Source organism: Arvicola amphibius, chromosome 5 (assembly GCF_903992535.2).
Source record: "Arvicola amphibius chromosome 5, mArvAmp1.2, whole genome shotgun sequence".
Lineage (NCBI taxonomy): Eukaryota > Metazoa > Chordata > Mammalia > Rodentia > Cricetidae > Arvicola > Arvicola amphibius.
This window is the reverse complement of record NC_052051.1, coordinates 102062598-102080794: the sequence shown is the minus strand read 5'-3', so window position 1 is coordinate 102080794 and position 18197 is coordinate 102062598.

The window sequence follows — 18197 nt, the reverse complement described above, 5'->3', positions numbered from 1 at the left end:
GAAACTGAGCCTTATAGATGTTCCTGGCCATACTTAGGTATCACCTCCCCCCTGTCACCAGAGACTCTTGTGGATGAGACTGCTTCATTCTCTCTTTGCCCTGATCCCTGACTCCAGTCACTGGGTTGTTTTCTAGGGATTTAGGGATCTTTTAGGTGTACATACTATTGAAATATTGTTTTATGCTGTTCTACTTTTTTGAAAAACTAGTTCTAGAGTTAGGTTGTGGTTCTCCCTTCTCTAGACCCAAGCCTGCTTATTTAATAGTTTTCTCTCTGTCCTGTGCCACGAGGATCCACATGATTCCGTGACATGGAAAAGAGAACAAAGCAAAACAGAGGGGAAAAAAAGAAGACTATTGGTTTCATTTAACTGCCTAAAACTTTTGCTAAGGTATAAACCTTAAGGCTATTATGTGAACTTTCTATACCTTAAGATTTCTAAGTTTATAGTTAAATTTTGTAAAATCTTTAACAAAAAAAAAGTTAACTTAAAGCTCTTAACATGGGCGTTGATAGTTAAAAATCTATACAAAGGTAATCTTAAAGGAACCATGTGGTATGACACCATCTTGGGTTGAAAGCAATATGTGACTTGCCACCACTGTCTTAGCTGATGAACCCATCAGGATAGAGGCAAACATGTGACTGGCAGCCATCTTTGCTAAGTTTCTGGAGGGTAATGCCATGTGACTTCACTGCCATCTCAATTTAGGGTGAGTCTATGGTATAAACCAACCACGGAGGTAACAACAGGTTTTCAAGGTATTTTGTATTAGGATAAATAATCCTTGTCCTGAAAACAAAATCAGAAAAACAAGGTTTATGAAAGGTAGAATTTAAAAACAATACTTGTTTAATAAGGTGTTTGCTATACCTCCGTTGCTTATATTCAAGAATATACCTCATGCTAGCAGCCAAACTTGTCAATGGAAGGGTCACCAAGGTGATATTGGTTTTAAAGGGTCACAGAGAGCAGCTGAGACTTGGCACTGTATAGCAGGACTAGAGTTCCTAAAGAAAGCCCAGTTGCAATGGAGGACTCCAGTAGTTTTGGGGATTCCAGTGTCATGAAATGGAACTAGCTGGAGCCTAGAAGACAGGCTGTGTGTGCTTCAGAGAGCAGAGCCAGGAAGGTGACCTGAGCCCAAAGCTGTCTGTCTTAGTCAGGATTTCTGTTTCTGTGAAGAGATACTATGACCACGGCAGCTCTTACAAAGGCTGGCTTACAGTTTCAGAGATTTAGTCCATTATCATCATGGTGGGAAGCATACATGGCAGACATGGTGCTGGAGAAGGAGCTGAGAGTTCCGCAGACAGCAGAAGGAGACTGTGTCACTAGGCCTAGTTTGAGCTTATGAGATCTCAAAGCCCACCCCACAGTGACATACTTCCCCCAGCAAGGCCACACCTACTCCAACAAGGCCACACCTCCTAACAGGGCCACTCCTTGTGGACCAAGCATTCAAACACATGAGTCTGTGGAGTCATTGCCATTCAAGTCACCATAGAAGCCCAGGGGATCGTGAGTGAACCCAGGCGTTGAGCACTGTAGTAAACGGAGCAGCAGGCTGCTTCCTGCCTCCCTGCTCCCGGCTAGCTTTACCCAAAATAATTACACAGAAACTGTATTAACTTAAACACTGCCTGGTCCATTAGTTCTAGCCTCTTCTTGGCTAACTCTCACATCTTAATTAACCCATTTCTAATAATCTGTGTTTCACCACATGACTATGGCTTACCGGGATGAGTCTAACCTACGTCCATCAGTCTTGGAGAGGAGAGCCATGGCGTCTATCTGACTCTGCTTTCTTTCTCCCAGCATTCTGTTCGGTCTACTCCACCTATCTAAGCTGCTGTCCTATCAAAAGGCCAAGGCAGTTTCTTTATTTGACCAATGAAAGTAACACATAGACAGAAGGCCCTCCTACTCCAGAGCGCTGAGTTGTTCACACTGTTAGAGTTTAGTCTTGCCTTGGCAGACTGTGAGTGCCCTGTTTCTTCCCTCTTGAAACAAAAAAAGTACTTGATTTTTTTTTACTATTACAGGAGCCCACAGTTGAGAGATTTTAAACTTTTTTTTTCAAGAAAATTTTGGAGTTTTACAGAAATTTTAGATAATAACTACTACTACAACAAAAAAATACCTGGATTTTAAAAAAAGAAACATCTTTTAAAACATTTACGTTTATAAGGCTATAGGGCTTTTAAGTTCATAAGAGTTTTGTATATGTCTTTAATAATATTATCTTTTTTTAGAACAAAGAGAAAATAAAAAGCTAAAGAGTTAGAGTCACAGTCATGGGCCCCAAACACTAAACATCAAAAATTGCTTGAGCCCTCAGTTCATGTGTCATGAACTAAACTACATAGTGGCCTTAAGGTTTTTCTTATGCAGACAGAAAAGGTTACAGATATGCAGTAAAGCAGGTTTAGGTAGACAAAACCTCTAAACAAGTTACTGGGTGCTTAGCTCTGTGAGTAGGTTTAAGGAAAAAAATGGGTATAGACAGTCACAGAAAAAAGTTTAAAAAAATAAAGTCTTTAAAGAGAGAGTAAAGTAATAAAAAAATTAAGCCACATAAGTATGGAAAATACATAGGGAGTCTGGATCCTATTGGTTGTGTTGTTAATTTTGAATTTTCAAATGCTAATTATACAGAAAGAAACAATAGCTGCTGAGAGGCATTATATTATGGAAAATTACTAATTAAACCAACCTATATATTTTAAAATGTTTTAACTTCAAAATGGAAGTTTTACAATATGTTGCATTGGGGCGAAATTATGCTTTTGTTTTCACTAGAAATGAAAGGGCTGTGGATCATTCAAGGTTGACAGAGATCAGATTTTGACCAGGAGAGACCTCCTAAGTGTTGTGACCACATATATGAGGGAGGAAGTAAAAAAAGACTATAGGACAGGTGATGTGTAAACTGATTCCTTGACATGGAAACAGATTTGAGATGAGACATGATAAACCTCGTGGCTACAGAGTCCCTCATGACTTATTATTACATAACATCCTTTCATATGGCACGGCTAGAGATTTATATTGCAGTTTGAGTATACAGTCCATGTGGACTTATAAAGTTGACAGATGTCTTTTGCTGCTCAAACATAAAACAAAAAAAAGCATCTTTGACTGACTTTAACACACCACACATTCCATACTTGTATTGTGCAGGTATGTATGTTATCTTTGAAACTTTATGTCTTTTCAGGGCAAGGGAACCAGATACCAATGAAAATGGGTAGTCTAGGTGATTCATCCTCTCAGAGTGCCTCTCTTGCAGTTTTCTCTAAGTTCTGCATCCAGAACAGCTTCAAGGCTACTGGTCCAGCCTTACAGACTATGCCAGCCAGGACTTCAGATAAGTCTTGCACTTTGCCCATGACAGAGCCTGGACAAGAAGTAAAACTAAAAGGGGAAACGTTGTAGAATAATCTTTTTGTACACTGTCAAGATGTGTCACTCATTTTGGTTTAATAAAGAGCTGAATGGCCAATAGCTTGGCAGGATTTCAAGGTACAGAGGATGCTGGGAAGAAGAAGGGTGGAGTCATGAGGAAACGCCAGGGACATGAGCAAGCACCACAAACTTTACAAAGAAAAGGTAATTGAACCACATTAAAGAACATAGAGTAAGATATATGGGTTAAGTTAAAAGAGCCAGTTAGAAAAAAGTCTAAGCTATCAGCCAAGCTTTTACAGAAAATAAAAATATTTGGGAGCTGGTAGGAGGGACGGAAAAGTCCACCTACACTGTATTTATGATTTAAAGTTTTATTTTGATACTAAAAGAGCTTCAATTAAAAAATTATTATTTTTAAGGCTAAACCTAGCAGGGATAAAAATGTAAATCCTAATCTTATAAAATCTACCTTATTATAAACTGTTAGAGACAATTAAGACACATGTTAATAATTACCTTATAAATGATCAAATTCTTTAATGTGATCTCATGCTATGTACTAATGTACTTTATTTACAGAAATAAGCTTTACTTAGCCTCCTGTATATGTTTTCAAGGTTAAGCCTAAAGCAAATAACTAAAAACAAGTAAAGTTTACTTAAAATCAGGTATATTTTATAGATGACCTTCAAAACGTTTCAAAGGGCTGCCGAATATGCATTTAAATTTTTTAATGGAAAAAACTTCTTGAGGTAGACAAAACTGCCAGTTCCTAGTGGTGACACTAAGGTCTCCAAAGAAAATGTGATACCGATGATTCCACCTGGATTGTGGTGACACTAACCCCTGGACAAAACTTCCCATGCCTTGCCCACTGCCAGGGCCCAGTCAAAACCGTGAACACTGTTGGGTTGACTGCTCTACTTTGCCTAAATTAGGAGGCCAATTTTCCCACATTTTTCATCAACTTGAAAATCTCTCAGACCTTCTTGGTTTAGCAGGCAAAGGCCTAGACTGCCCTATGCAGCAATTGAAGATATAATACTGTCCTATGTGATAAACAAATGACTTCTCTCAGCTGTGGACTCCTAACTGCTCCAAATGGCTATGAGCCCTGGGTTTTCTGAAAGCTGGTGTGGACCAGTCCAGTCAATGTGATTGCTCCCTGTCTCTTCAGTTAGGTCAGCAAAGATACTTCTGGTGAATGCCTATTGCCTGAATCCCCTCCTGGCCTATGACTAGCATTTCAGCCTTCCCGGGACCTGACAATGATGTCTTCTTTTCAGCAGGAAGTAGTTACAGAAGAGAGTATATCACTCCTTACCCTCGACAAAGGTTGGAATGTTAGGTCCAAAGGAAACTCCCTGGCAAAGGTGACAAAATGCCTATCTCTAGTACCTATTGGAATACCAGCAAATGTGCCTTATAAAACCAAATGAACCAGTGCTATCAATACGTAAATTCATTGATTGGAATAATACTACAATATGATAGGGCACCCAACCTGCTCTATGTAAAACAAGGAGGTTATTATGTAGCTTTAAGAAACATTCTTGTTGATGCTCAGGTTAGCAGCCTTTAAGGAACTGATGAGGAGCTGCTGAGGAATTGTGGAGTACTACCTGTGGGATCCGCAATATCCACCTTCTCATTGAAGAATTACATGATGCCTGTGATTCTTACTTAGAATTTTCACAAATGTTTTCATCATCTTCAGGGAAAGCCCAAGGGTCCTGCAACTTCTGTGGAACTCTAAAACACAGCTTAGTACAATACAGACAGGACTAAGAGGTGAGTAACCAGCCACCCAGCAGGGACACCCACTCTCTAGGACCTCCATAGTGGGGTAAAATCCCAGTCCCCTCCTTCAATTGCCTTGGCTTCTCTAGCTAGTCAGCAGGAGAGTTTCCTGCAGGTAGGCTGTCACAATACCCACCCCCATCCACCTGACCCCCACAAGCTACAAGCCCCATTCTGCCTCCAAACTCACCTATCCTCCTGTAACCTTCGTGGAACTCTGAAACACAGTTTGCTAAGATAGTGAGAGAACCAAGAGGTGAGTGACCAGCCACCCCGCAGGATACCCTACTCTGTAGGCCCTCCACAGTGGGGCAAAACCCTGGGTCCCTCCCCCAACTGCCTCAGGTTATTTAGCCAGCTAGCAGGGGAGTTTCCTATTGAGAGGACCAAGAGAGGAACTCTAAAGCACAAGCTGTGACTGCACAGAGTGGACCAAGAGAGTGAACCAGGAGAGAAGACCAAGAGAGCAGGCTAAGAGAGACCTCAGCGGCCTCCTGAGACACAGACATTGACAGTACAGAGCAGACCAAGAGCAATCCCCAGAGATATAGACAACCACTGCAAGGACTGGACCAAGAGGCAAAGACACGGCCCGCATCAATTGAAGGAAGAAATGAGTAAATGCCAATGCAAAAATTCATCCAACAACCTAAAAAGAAACCTGGTAACACCAGAACCCAGTGGTCACACAACAGGAAGACTTGATCATCCTAACCCAGAAGAAGCAGAAGAAAACAATTTTAAACATAACTTAATGAAAATGAGGATCAACATAATAAAAATGACAATCCTACTAAAAGCAATCTATAGATTCAATAAAATCCCCATCAAAATACCAACACAATTCTTCAGAGACCTTGAAAGAACAATAATCAACTTCACACAGAAAAACAAAAACCCAGGATATGTACAATAAAGGAACTTCCAGAGGCATTACCATCCCTGACATCAAGCTCTATTACAGAGCTACAGTAATGAAAACAGCTTGGTATTGGCATAAAAACAGAGAGGTTGACCAATGGAATTGAATCAAAGACCCAAATATTAATCCACACACCTATGGACACTTCATTTTTGACAAAGAAGCTAAGTTATACAATGTAAAAAAGAAAGAATTTTCAACAAATGGTGCTGGCATAACTGGATGTCAACATGTAGAATGAAAATAGATCCATATCTATCCTCATGCACAAAACTCAAGTCCAAATGTATTAAAGACCTCACTATAAATCTGACTACACTAAACCTGGTAGAAGAAAAAGCGGGAAGTAGCCTTCAATGCAAGGGCACAGGAGACCACTTCCTAAATATAATCCCAATAGCACAGACACTGAGAACAACAATAAATAAATGGGACCTCCTGAAACTGAGGAGCTTCTGTAAAGCAAAGGACACAGTCAATAAGACAAAAAGGCAGCCTACTAAATAGGAAAAGATCTTCACCAACCCCACATCAGGCAAAGGACTGATCTCTAAAATATATAAAGAACTCAAGAAACTAGACATCAAAATTCCAAATAGCCCAATTTTAAAATGTGGCACAGAACTAAACAGAGAATTCTCAACAGAAGAATCTCAAATGACTGAAAGACACTTAAGGAAATGTTCAACATCCTTAGCCATCAGAGAAATCAAAACAACTTTGAGATACCGTTTTACAGCTGTCAGAATGGCTAAGATAAAAAACACCAATGATAGCTTATGCTGGAGGGGATGTGGAGTAAGGGGAACACTCATCCATTGTTGGTGGGAATGCAAACTTGTATAACCATTTTGGAAATCAGTATGGAGGTCTCTAAGAAAATTGGGAATCAACCAACCTCAGGCCCCAGCAATTCCACTCTTGGGAATATACCCAAAAGATGTTCAGTCATACTACAAAGACATTTGTTCAACTATGTTCATAGCAGCATTATTTGTAATAGCCAGAACCTGGAAACAACCTAGATGCCCCTCAACCAAAGATTGGATAAAGAAAATGTGGCACATTTACACATTAGAGTACTACTCAGAGGTAAAAAAAACAGTGACATTTTGAATTTTGCATGCAAATGGATTGAACTAGAAAACATCATCCTGGGTGAGGTAACCCAGACCCAAAAAGATGAATATGGTATATACTCACTCATTAGTGGATACTAGCTATAAGCAAAGGACATTGAGCCTATATTTTATGATCCTAGAGAAGCTAAGTAACAAGGTGAACCCTAAGAAAAGCTTATATAGATCCACCTGGAAAGTCAAAATAGACAAGATCGCCTGACAAAATTGGGAACACAGGGGTCGGGGGAGAAGGGAGGGTAGAAGGGGAAGAGGAGGGGTAAGGGGAGAAGCGAGGAGAAATTGAGAAAACAGGATAGTTGAGATGGAAGAAGGACAGAGATGAGAGTAAGGAAAGAGATATCTTGATTGAGGAAGCCATTATGGAGTTAATGAGAAACCTGGCTCTAGAGAAATTCCCAGGAATCCACAATGATGACCCCAGCTAAGACCCTAAACAATAGAGGAGGGGGGCCTGAACTGGCCTTGCTCTGTAGCCAGACTGATGAACATCTTAAATAGCACCATAGAGCCTTCATCCAGTAGCTGATGGAAACAGAGGCAGAGACCCACATTGGACTGAGCTCCCAAAGTCCAGCTGAAGAGTGGGAGGAATGAGAATATGAGCAAAGAGGTCAAGACCATAATGGGTTCACCCACTGAAACAGTCTACCTGAGCTAATGGGAGCTCACCAACACTAGCTGAACTTGGAGAGACCAAACTAGTCCCTCTGAATGTGGTTGACAATTGCATGGCTGGGGCAGACTGAGGGTACACTGGCAGTGGCACCAGGATTTATTCCTACTCCTTGTCCTGGATTTTGGGGAACCTATTCTCTTTGGATCAGCCTAGATATAGTAGGGAGGGTCTTGGACCCTCCCCAAAGCAATGTGGCTTACCCTTTCTGAGGAGTGGATGGGGGTGGGGTGAGGAGGTGAGTGGAGGGAATGGGAGGAGGAGAGGGAGTGGGAACTTGGATTGCTATGTATAATGAAAAAAGATAATTTGTTTTCATCTTAAAATAAATGAATAAAATTTAAAAAGAGAAAAAAAATTCTTGTTTCTATGCAAGCCACTAGAAACTATTAGAGATAATTTGGTTGCAGTGAAAAAAATTGCAAAAAGGGGACTAAGATGAAATAAATGGCTGGTTTCCATTCTCATTTTTGGGTTCCTCCTGGATAGTAACTCTGATACCAGCCTTTGATCCTTTCTTTCTGTTAATTATTGTTGACCTTTGTATTATAAATGCCTTAGCTAGATGCATAAAGTCCCGTCTAGATGCTATTGCACTGGTTGCTATTAGATTCTGTTTTAGTTAGGGTTTATATTGCTGTAACAGAACACCATGACCAAAAAGCAAGTTGGGGAGGAAAGGGTTTGTTTGGTTTGCTCTTCTGCATTGCTGTTCACCACTGAAGGGAGTCAGGATGGGAACTGAAACAGGACAGGATCCTGGAGGCAGCAGCTGATGCAGAGGGTATGGAAGGTGCTGCTTAACATGGCTTGTACTGCCTGCTTTCTTATAGAACCTAGGACCACCAGCCCAGGGGTGGCACCACCCACCATGGAGTGGGCCCTCCCCTATTGATCACTAATTGAGAAAATGCCTTACAGGTGGATCTTATGAAGGGATTTTCTCAGCTGAGGCTCCTTCCTCCCTGATGGCTCCAACTTGTGTCAAACTGGCACACAAAATCACTGAGTGCAGATCCCAGTATGAGCTGGTCACAGGATTCGACTCAGGATACTACTTAAGTGTAGGGGTGCGTCTGATGACTAATGTTATGTTTTAACTATGTGCTTAAGAAATCTATAGAATAAACATACTCTAACCTGGAAGCCCCACTTGCTCCAAAACAGAAAGGTTACTGGAACTCTGGGGCTGTTGTTTATGTAAGATAACAAACCATGTGTTTTTACTTCTCTAAACAAGCATGGTTGCCCTACAGGTTGTGTACTTGATCACACATAGGCAGGAGGTGTGTAGGCAGGAAATACGTCAGGGTGTGTGCTTCCCCTGATTGGACAAAGACAGAAGTGTGCAGCCTTGTGGATTTTGTCCCATAAACCCATGGCTAATGTAATTCAAGGCCATACTTAGAACATGAATCTTGGGTTTGGACCTGGCCAGTATCCATGGTCCTGACCAGTATTTACTAAAGTCTCTTATTTATCAACAGTTATTCATGGTCAGACTGGTGAATCTCTGAATGACCCCAGACCCATAACACTTTCAGATGCTGGCCAGAACCTGAGTATGCATTTTTTAGATTTATTTGTTTTATTATATAAATATGACTGTTTTGCCTGCATATATGTATACATGCCTGGTGCTCATGGAGATCAGAAAACAGTGCCAGATCCCCGGAACTGAAGCCGTGATGTGGGAAACGAGCCCAGGTCCTCTGCAAGAGCAACAAGCGCTCTAACCTCTGAGCTAAGGATGCTTTCCTGATCCTTTGGACTTCGTCACATGGTTGCCTGCCAACATGTGCTTGACCTCTATGCTGCCTGGGGCAAGCAGCATGGCTCTTTTCTTCTCTCGCCCACTTTCCTCCTCTAGGCCGCTGCTGACATTTGCTGCAGGCCTGGCCTCCATTTTGCAGTTTGTTTTTAAACTCTAATAACATTGCCATTGAGCTTCCTTTGGGTCCATTCTTCAACTATTCTATTTATTTTTATGGTTTGAAATTAAATATTATGTATACAATATTTTGTCTATGTGTATGTCTGCAGGCCAGAAGAGGGCACCAGACCTCATTACAGATGGTTGTGAGCCACCATGTGGTTGCCGGGAATTGAACTCAGGACCTTTGGAAGAGCAGGCAGTGCTCTTAACCACTGAGCCATCTCTCCAGCCCCTGAAATTAAATATTATTGCACCACTTTTCCCCTTCCCTTTCCTCCTTCCAACCCCTCCCAGGTCCCACACCCCACTTGGAACTGGCATAAGACAATTTAGAATGGCCTAAGGCAAATCTTGCCTCCTTTTTTTTTTTTTACAAATTGTTCATGCACAAACACACACACACACCCTCCACACACACACATACACCCTATACACACACATACACCCTCCACACACACACACACACACACTTCCTTCATACATGAATACAGCCTGCTCAGTTTGCGTCCTGTAACTTCTATGTATGTTCTCAGGACTGATCAGCTGTGTTGGACAGTCCACTGGGGAGCTTTTCTCTTTGGGAAGATTGTTTCTCCCACTGTTAGTGTTCATTAGTTGCCTGCAGTTCCTTGTCTACAAGACTAAGTTGGGGCTCTGTGAGATTTCTCCCTTCCGTGCTAGCATTGTTTGGGATTTGTTTAGGCAGCCATGTTGTTGAGACTTCCTGCATGTAACTTCTCTGACCTTTCTAAAGGACGGACTCCCACTCCCACTTCTGCTTCCTCTCCTGAGATGTTTGCAGTGGTAGCACACATATCTTAGTAACCAGCAGCTCTCTAGTTGGACTCAGGGCCCGCCCAACAAGGCGGCAATCATGTCTGGTACAGGAAACCTAGTCTACTACCCAATCATGATCTAGTGAAGCCGTGGATCTGGGAGGAGTTACCTACAACTGCCACTTTACTAAATCCGAATAATTCCTAACTTTATGTTAGGTTCTGTCATTAACAAGACTAAGAACCCCAAGAGGGGTCCTCGATTTCCCCACCGTCATTTTCAGTGTTTGATCCTGGGCTCCAGCTTCCTCCCACCCATTGTCCTCCTGTCCCAGCATCCTGTGGGACACTATTCTGTCCCCATGCCCTATCATACTACAATCAAGACTCCCTCAGCTGCCTCTGCCTGTCACTGTCACCTCAACTTAAGAAGGTACTTCCAGTTTCTGCTGCTCACACAGGCTATAGAGGGGACCCATGATAGTTAGAGACATCCACCCTTTTCTGCAGGCCCCTAGATGACTCTCTCGGCTCTTCTCGCACCCCAAATCTCCAGACATCTGGGCTCCTAGGCAACCTTTCTAACAGTGGGGAAAGCACAGTAGATATCCTTATCCCTCGAGGGTCTTTCTCTTCCCACTCATATAACAATACACATTATTCTCCCCATGGTAACTGAGCATAATATACATGGCACAGTACTTCTGGATTCTCATAGGCAGCTCTGAAGGCTGTCAATTTTGCCGGCCAATGTATTTTTCCTCTGATCTCCTTTTGCTTCTGGACTGCCTCGATATGTTGTAATTTGTGGGACTTTTCTTGGGATAAAGACTGGGAAAGCGATTTGCCACCTTTGATCTGGATGTGCTCTGGGCTCCTTTCTTGTCCAACTGTAAAAACAGGTGAGAGGAAGCCATTTGCCCACTGCGTGGCCTCTTTGACTTAGCGTGGGAAGGAAGTACCTGAGGGCCCTTGGATGGGTGGTCTGGCTCTACGTCACAAGAGGACTCTCTACCCTGTAAGGTCAGTCATATTATTTGAGCACTTTGGGGGAGCCAGGCTGATAACCAGGTGCTTCATCGTCTCATGTGATCCCCATAGCAACTCTGAGACAGAAGAAAGAAGAGAACTGTCACTGGCCAGAATAGGAATGTGGCCTTGGACTTCTAGCCCAGACCTGAATAAACTCATAACAGTTAGGCTGTCTCAGCTCACAGGGCTATACCTACCTACCTCAGTCTTATGCGATGCAATGATGATTCTATTCTAGTACAAAGCATTAACAGTTCAAAATCGTGTAATTTGTCTAACACAAGCATGTCACATGGCTTTAAAATACCTTTATAAAACTGCAGGCCTCAGTCTAATTTCCCTCCTCTTTATCACAGGCCATGTCTAGCCCAGGTTTCCTGATGGAGTGTGAGGATCCAATGTCTACTACCTTCTAAGACTACTCTATCTCTCGGCACTCAACCATCACTGGGAGCCACCCTGAGCCGAGCTGCTTTCTCAGCTCTCAGCGTTCCAGATGTTTTCTGGGGTCCTTTTGTCATCTCTACAGCTGATCACATTCTTGACCCTATGTGGTAGCTGGAATGTAACTGGTCCCCATAAACCCATAGGGAGTGGCACTATTAGGAGGTGTGGCTTTGCTGGAGTGGGTTTGGCCTTGTTAGAGGAAGTGTGTCCCTGCGGGGGTGGGCTTTGAGATTTCCTATGCTCAGGATACTGTCTAATGTCTCAGCCAACTTCCCATTGCCAGCAAGATGTAGGACTCTCAGCTACTTCTCCAGCACCACGTGTGCCTGTACCCCGCCATGTTCCCCAACGTGATGATAACGGACTGAACCTTTGAAACTGTAAGTGAGCCACCCCAATTAAACGTTCCCTTTATAAGTGTTGCCATGGTCGTGGTGTCTCTTCACAGCAATAGAAACCCTAACTAAGACCCCGTTTCCAGGGGCAAGAGAGCTGAGATGGGCGATGGACAGACCTGTGACTTCTTGGGTCTAGTCTTTCTGAACGCAAACTAAGGCAGTAGCAAAGCTTGACCGGGAGTGTGTGTCTCCAAGCTATTCCGTCCCTTCTGGGAACTCTTTTGGCCACAGGTTCTTTTATTTATGATACTTCTAGTGGGCACGGCTAATGGGAACCTGGCAGAAAACTGGAGGAGAATGGAAATGCCTGGTATCCACTCCTTCTGGCTCTACCTCTTAAGCCTCAACAAGGGCTGTTTCTGTCACAGCTCTGCCCCTCTGCTAGGCTTCCAGCTCTCTACCAGAAAGCCCAACTGTTTCAGTATCTGTGACTTTGGTTCCTAGCTGTACCCTCTGCTCCTCTTGTCTCACGGACCTTGGCAAGGTAGCTCCTTGCTTCATCAAATGTCTGCCTTTTCCCTTGAATCTTCTTTAGATCCTCTTTTTTCCCACCACCAAGTTATCTCATCGATCCCCTGCATTGAACTCCCCCATCAAAGATTGCCTCTTACCCCAATACTTTACCAAGAAAGCCGCCTGGAGAAAGGAGAAGGAATCCTGTCTGCTCCTCCATGACTGTCTCAGAAACAAGGAACCCACAGTTCCCTTCTTTAGCATTCATTGTCTCACGTGTTCTGAGTTCAGAAATCACCTGTTAAAAAGCTATTAGTAACAGCAGTGAGGACACTAATCATTTAGATGGTAGGGAGTGTCTCCTGCCCCAGTTGGTGAACCCCAGCACAAGGGGATAAGAGGGACACAGGGACTAAGGGAATTCTCATGCCCAGATGACTGCTACCATGTGCTGGGAGTCAAGCTACAAGTCCTGCCTGCTGGTCGGTAAGGACAAGTTGGATTCTAGAAACACACAGCTGCCCCAAACCAGTCTTGACAGGTGGATGCTATGCCCTGGGATTTCTGGGGGAGCACACTGCTGTATGGGGCGGTAAGAAAAAAACAGCACCTGATGATGAGGAAGACCAGCCCTGTCACCCCAGAGTCCCATGTGTTCAGGACACGGAGCAAACCCTGAAGCCTTTCATGTGTGTTCCTCTACCTGCTATTGTTTGACACCATAGTTATTATACTTTGTCAAAAAGTAATAACAGAAATATTACATTTGAAGGAGAAAACTCAGCCAGGTTTCTGGGGATGAGGGAACAGAGAGTCGCTGGCAGAAGAAAATCTGCACATGGGAAATGGCAGGTGCCATGGAGGTGGCTGCCTCTGTGCTACCGCGGGGGGCTTTCTAATGCTCTGAAGGAGGAATTGAGATATTCTAGTTCGTTCATTCCTTTTGTCAGAGGAGTGGGAGCTAATTATAAAACACCTTCAATATCTTCTCTGGTGAGGATGACAGCCACTGTGGATTTTTTTCTCTCTCGCTCAAAACGCAGAAGCGACTGTTAGGTTTCATTACCTGGCCCCAGCATTCTCAGAGACTACATTCTGGATGATTCTATTGTTTCTTATAATAACTTCCTTTTGATAAAGCTTTCTCAAGTAATAAATGGTGCACCCTTTGCTCTAAAAAAGAAAAGTGACATGCAACAGAAAAAAAAAAATCAGAGTCTGCTTCCTACTCTCCATCTCTGAAAACAAAGCCCCAGGGACTAACGTTTCCTTGGGTCCTCATGGAGAAGTGGGGGGAGGACGTCACCATCCTAGAACTCCAGTATGGCCCAAGGGAAATAACTCTGCCTTCAAAGCCTTGGCCCAGGCAGTGGCTCTCAGCGGTTTGATAAGGGCTGCATCTTGGGCATGCTCGGAGGATGAGCAAAGAGCTCATCCAGCGCTCGATACAGTGATGAACGCGGTCATGCCAAGTCTCTCTCCTGGGCTGTGGCCATCTTTTCTACTGTCACTGGGAAGTAAATGTGTGGCAAAGACAATCTGTCCCTGAGATGGACACTGAGGGCTGAAGGGAAGCAGCACAGGGCTCCACACCTGTCAACGTGGCGCTGTAGGCAGAGGGCAGTCCCAGATCCTGAGCTGTGGTCACCTGTGGAGAAGATCATGGATTGATGAGAGCTACAGAGCGAGGCACCAGTCATGTGCCTGGAGCGAGGCCCAGATGGGATCAACACTGCTTCTGCCAGGCCGTCCTATGGCAGCAGATGCACCAAGGGCTTAATGAAGAATTGTTCTCTATATATCCATTGGTCATGATAGCTAGAGCAGGCATTTTCCCAAGAGAAACACTGGAAAGGTTTGAGGACGGCCCTTAAACTTCCACCTCCTGAGTGTCTATGCCCAGTTTTGGGAGTATTAGGGGTGGAACCCAGGCCTTTGTGCACACAAGGCATGCACTGAGCTACACCCCCACCCCTGTGATTGTGTGGTTATGCCTGGTTATATATAGTTTTCTCACTTGGGTTGGCTCTCTGCTTTCTTAAGAACAGAAAAGAAAGAAGGGCCCATTGAAATTCGAAAGTCCCCCGAGGCTGGTAAACATAAAATATAAATTCAACAGAAAATATAACTCAAATATAACTCAAATAAAATATAAACTCAAAGAAAGCACATGTTCTTCAGTGTGGGGCAGGGAGAGAGCCCAGCTTGCCCACGGAATCGCTGGCTATTCGTGAAGCCAGTAGGGATGCTTTCTACTCATCTTGTCCTTTCTGCCCCGACATCGGCAGGCTCTGATGAAAGCTCTCCTCGGCTCTGACAAACTTGGTTAACTTTGAGTCCATTTAAAAACTGCCAAAAGGAGACCACCACACAGCATTCGTAAGAGGAGAATGGGATGTGCTCCCCACCTTTCTTCTCCAGCGTCCCTGGAAGTTTTGGGTAGGGAAGTAGCTGGAGAAGCCTGCCCACCCTCAGCAGACGGTGACTCGGGGCTGGCTGACAGTGATTTAAGCTAAAAGCACCTGGCCAGAAAGCAGAAGCTAACTCCTGGTTTATGGACCCTTCGAGGGGTGAAGTAATGACCAGGAGTTATTACTGTCTGTTAGGATTCTTTGAAGCATGTCAGCTCTGCCCTTGCCCCAGATCCTCAGCAACGGTAACAGGATGCACTGACATGAATCAAAGCCCCACTGCAGCAGGGCCACGGACCCAGACATGACAGCAGACCGGACCCAGATGTCACCATGGTCCTGGGTGGCAGCACAAGCCTCTGAGATCAGTATGGCACCCGTGGGGGATTATCCCTCAGACACGGACCTAGTAACAGGTGGTGCCAGACTCTAGGCCTCCACAGGGCCCTCTATGGTAACAAGATCCATGGACATTAACACAGACCACCGCTGCTGCATCAGGGCCACAGACCAGGGCACGGCCCTTGGCAACAGCCCTGGCCGCAGGAGGCAAGGTCACCCACATCAGCCCATTCCTCGCCACCCTCACCTATTCAGATCCACCTCTCTTCACAGCACATAAACCATTCTGCCTCTTTCTCCCATGTCCTCACCATGTACACACTCATCACACAATAGTGCCCAGGGGTTGATTTCTCCTGGCCCAGGCCACGTGGCCAGGGGCAGAGCCATGACTGTCTTCCTTGTGCCCGCCTGGGCCTAAAAGCGCTGGGCAGCTCATGGTTGATTTCTGCTGACCCAGGCCAAGTACTTTATTTTTATTTATGTTTTCTAATTTTTTATTTGAGTGTGTGTGTGTGTGTGTGTGTGTGTGTGTGTGTGTGTTTGTGTGTACTTGCACGCCGCATTTGTGTAGCGGTCAGAGAACAAGTTGCTGGACTTGGTTCTCTCTCCTTTTACTATGTGGGTTCCAGGGGTGGAAATCTGAAGCCAGGACTGTGGTCTTCTTTGTTCATCCAGGATAGTTCTGCCCTGTAGAATGCTCTTGTCCTAGTTACTTTCTGCTGCCGTGATGAAATAAATGCTCTAACATAGAAAATCAGTTGTTGTGACTTACGGTTCCAGAGGGGTCGTATCTGCCATAGCAGAGAAGACATGGCAGGGAAAACATGAGGACTGGGGCAGGAAGCATCACATAGCTACACACAGGAAGCAGAAAACAGGAAGTAGGGCGAGCCCATAAACTTGCAGAATCTAGACCTAGAGATGTACCCCTCCAGCAAAGCTTTACCTGCTAAAAGTTCCTTAACCCTCCCAAAGGCACCAACAACTAGGGACCGAGTTTGAGACATTTCTCATTCAAACCACCAAAATGCTCAGTGGTTTTTTGATGGGTTTATTGTGACTAGGGAGATGGTTCAGCTGGTGAAGTGTTAGGCACACAGGCCTGAGGGTCTGGGTTCTGACAGTAGGGCAGCCATATGAAAAGCTAGGCATGGGGTGGGGGAGTTGGTGGTGCTTGCCTATAACCCTAGCACTGGGTGGCAGAGACAGGAGGATACCTAGGGCTTGCTGGCCAGCTAGCCTTGCTAAATAAGTGAGCTCCAAGTTCAGTGAGAGACCCTGCCTCCAAAAGTAAGGTGGGGAGTGAGAGAAGACCGCTAACATTGACCTCTGGCCTCTCCCCCCCCCACACATACACGTGCACACACACGTGCACACACGAATACATACAGCACTCACGCATATTTGACCTGTGATATGTATTTGAGTTGACTCCCCCATACCAGCGAAATCTCTGGCAAACAGTCCATAGTGCTGTGTAAGTTTGCTTGGATATATTAATATGAAATACTAAGAGAAAGAACTGGCAAGCTTATGACAGAGAAAGCATTAGCATGGCATGAAAGCAATGGAAATAAAGTTGTAGCAAATGACTTCTTCAGAAGGGCTTGGGTTAATAAACAATCTTCCCATAATTTTTTATTCTGGAGATTTACAGCCACAGCAGCTGATTTACTACACGCTGCTTCGGACCAAATCCAGCTCAGCCTGCAATCACAAAATATAATTCAACACAAGGTAGAAAATAAGAGTTCATTTTTGTGCACCAAATGTCAGCCAGGCATTTAGAAAAATGTTAAAATACTGCTCATGCATGATTTTTTTTCCTCCAGTAAATTTTAATCGCACTAAATAGGCAATAAACCAAATGCAGTTATTTCCTCTATAATTAAATTGACCGAATTTGCAAGTTCACCACATTAATTAAAATAGCACTCAGCCAGTTGTAAAATTATAAATACATGCCATTCTCTTTGGCTTCAGAATGTGGTTTTTATTAGTCCGTGTACTGAAACTTATAGAGGCTGTCGCTTGTCCAGAACTATTTCGGATTTGTTAATTTTTCAACAGATCGTTTGATGGAGGAAAATGAAAATCAACGGCCTGACCTTTAACCTGTACCCAGTGCAGAAACTGTCCCTCAAATGCCAGTTACGTCCTTAGAAATGAAGTTATTCATCCTTAGAAATGAAGTTACCAGCTTCAGGTCCGACAACCTTGAATTTTCAGAGGGGAAAAATATATTTATTTGGATTCATTTCAGTGTGATTATAAATGAATTCAGAACACAGCCCCGTCAGGCCCCAATATTCCCGAGACCTGACTCTGACACTGGAGCGTTGATGAGAGCAGAGTAACCAAAAGGCAGTGTGGGCCGAGCCTCTGATCTACAGTGCCGGCAGGTGGACACAGAAAAGAACTGGGATTGCTTTTGTCTTTTTTTTTTAA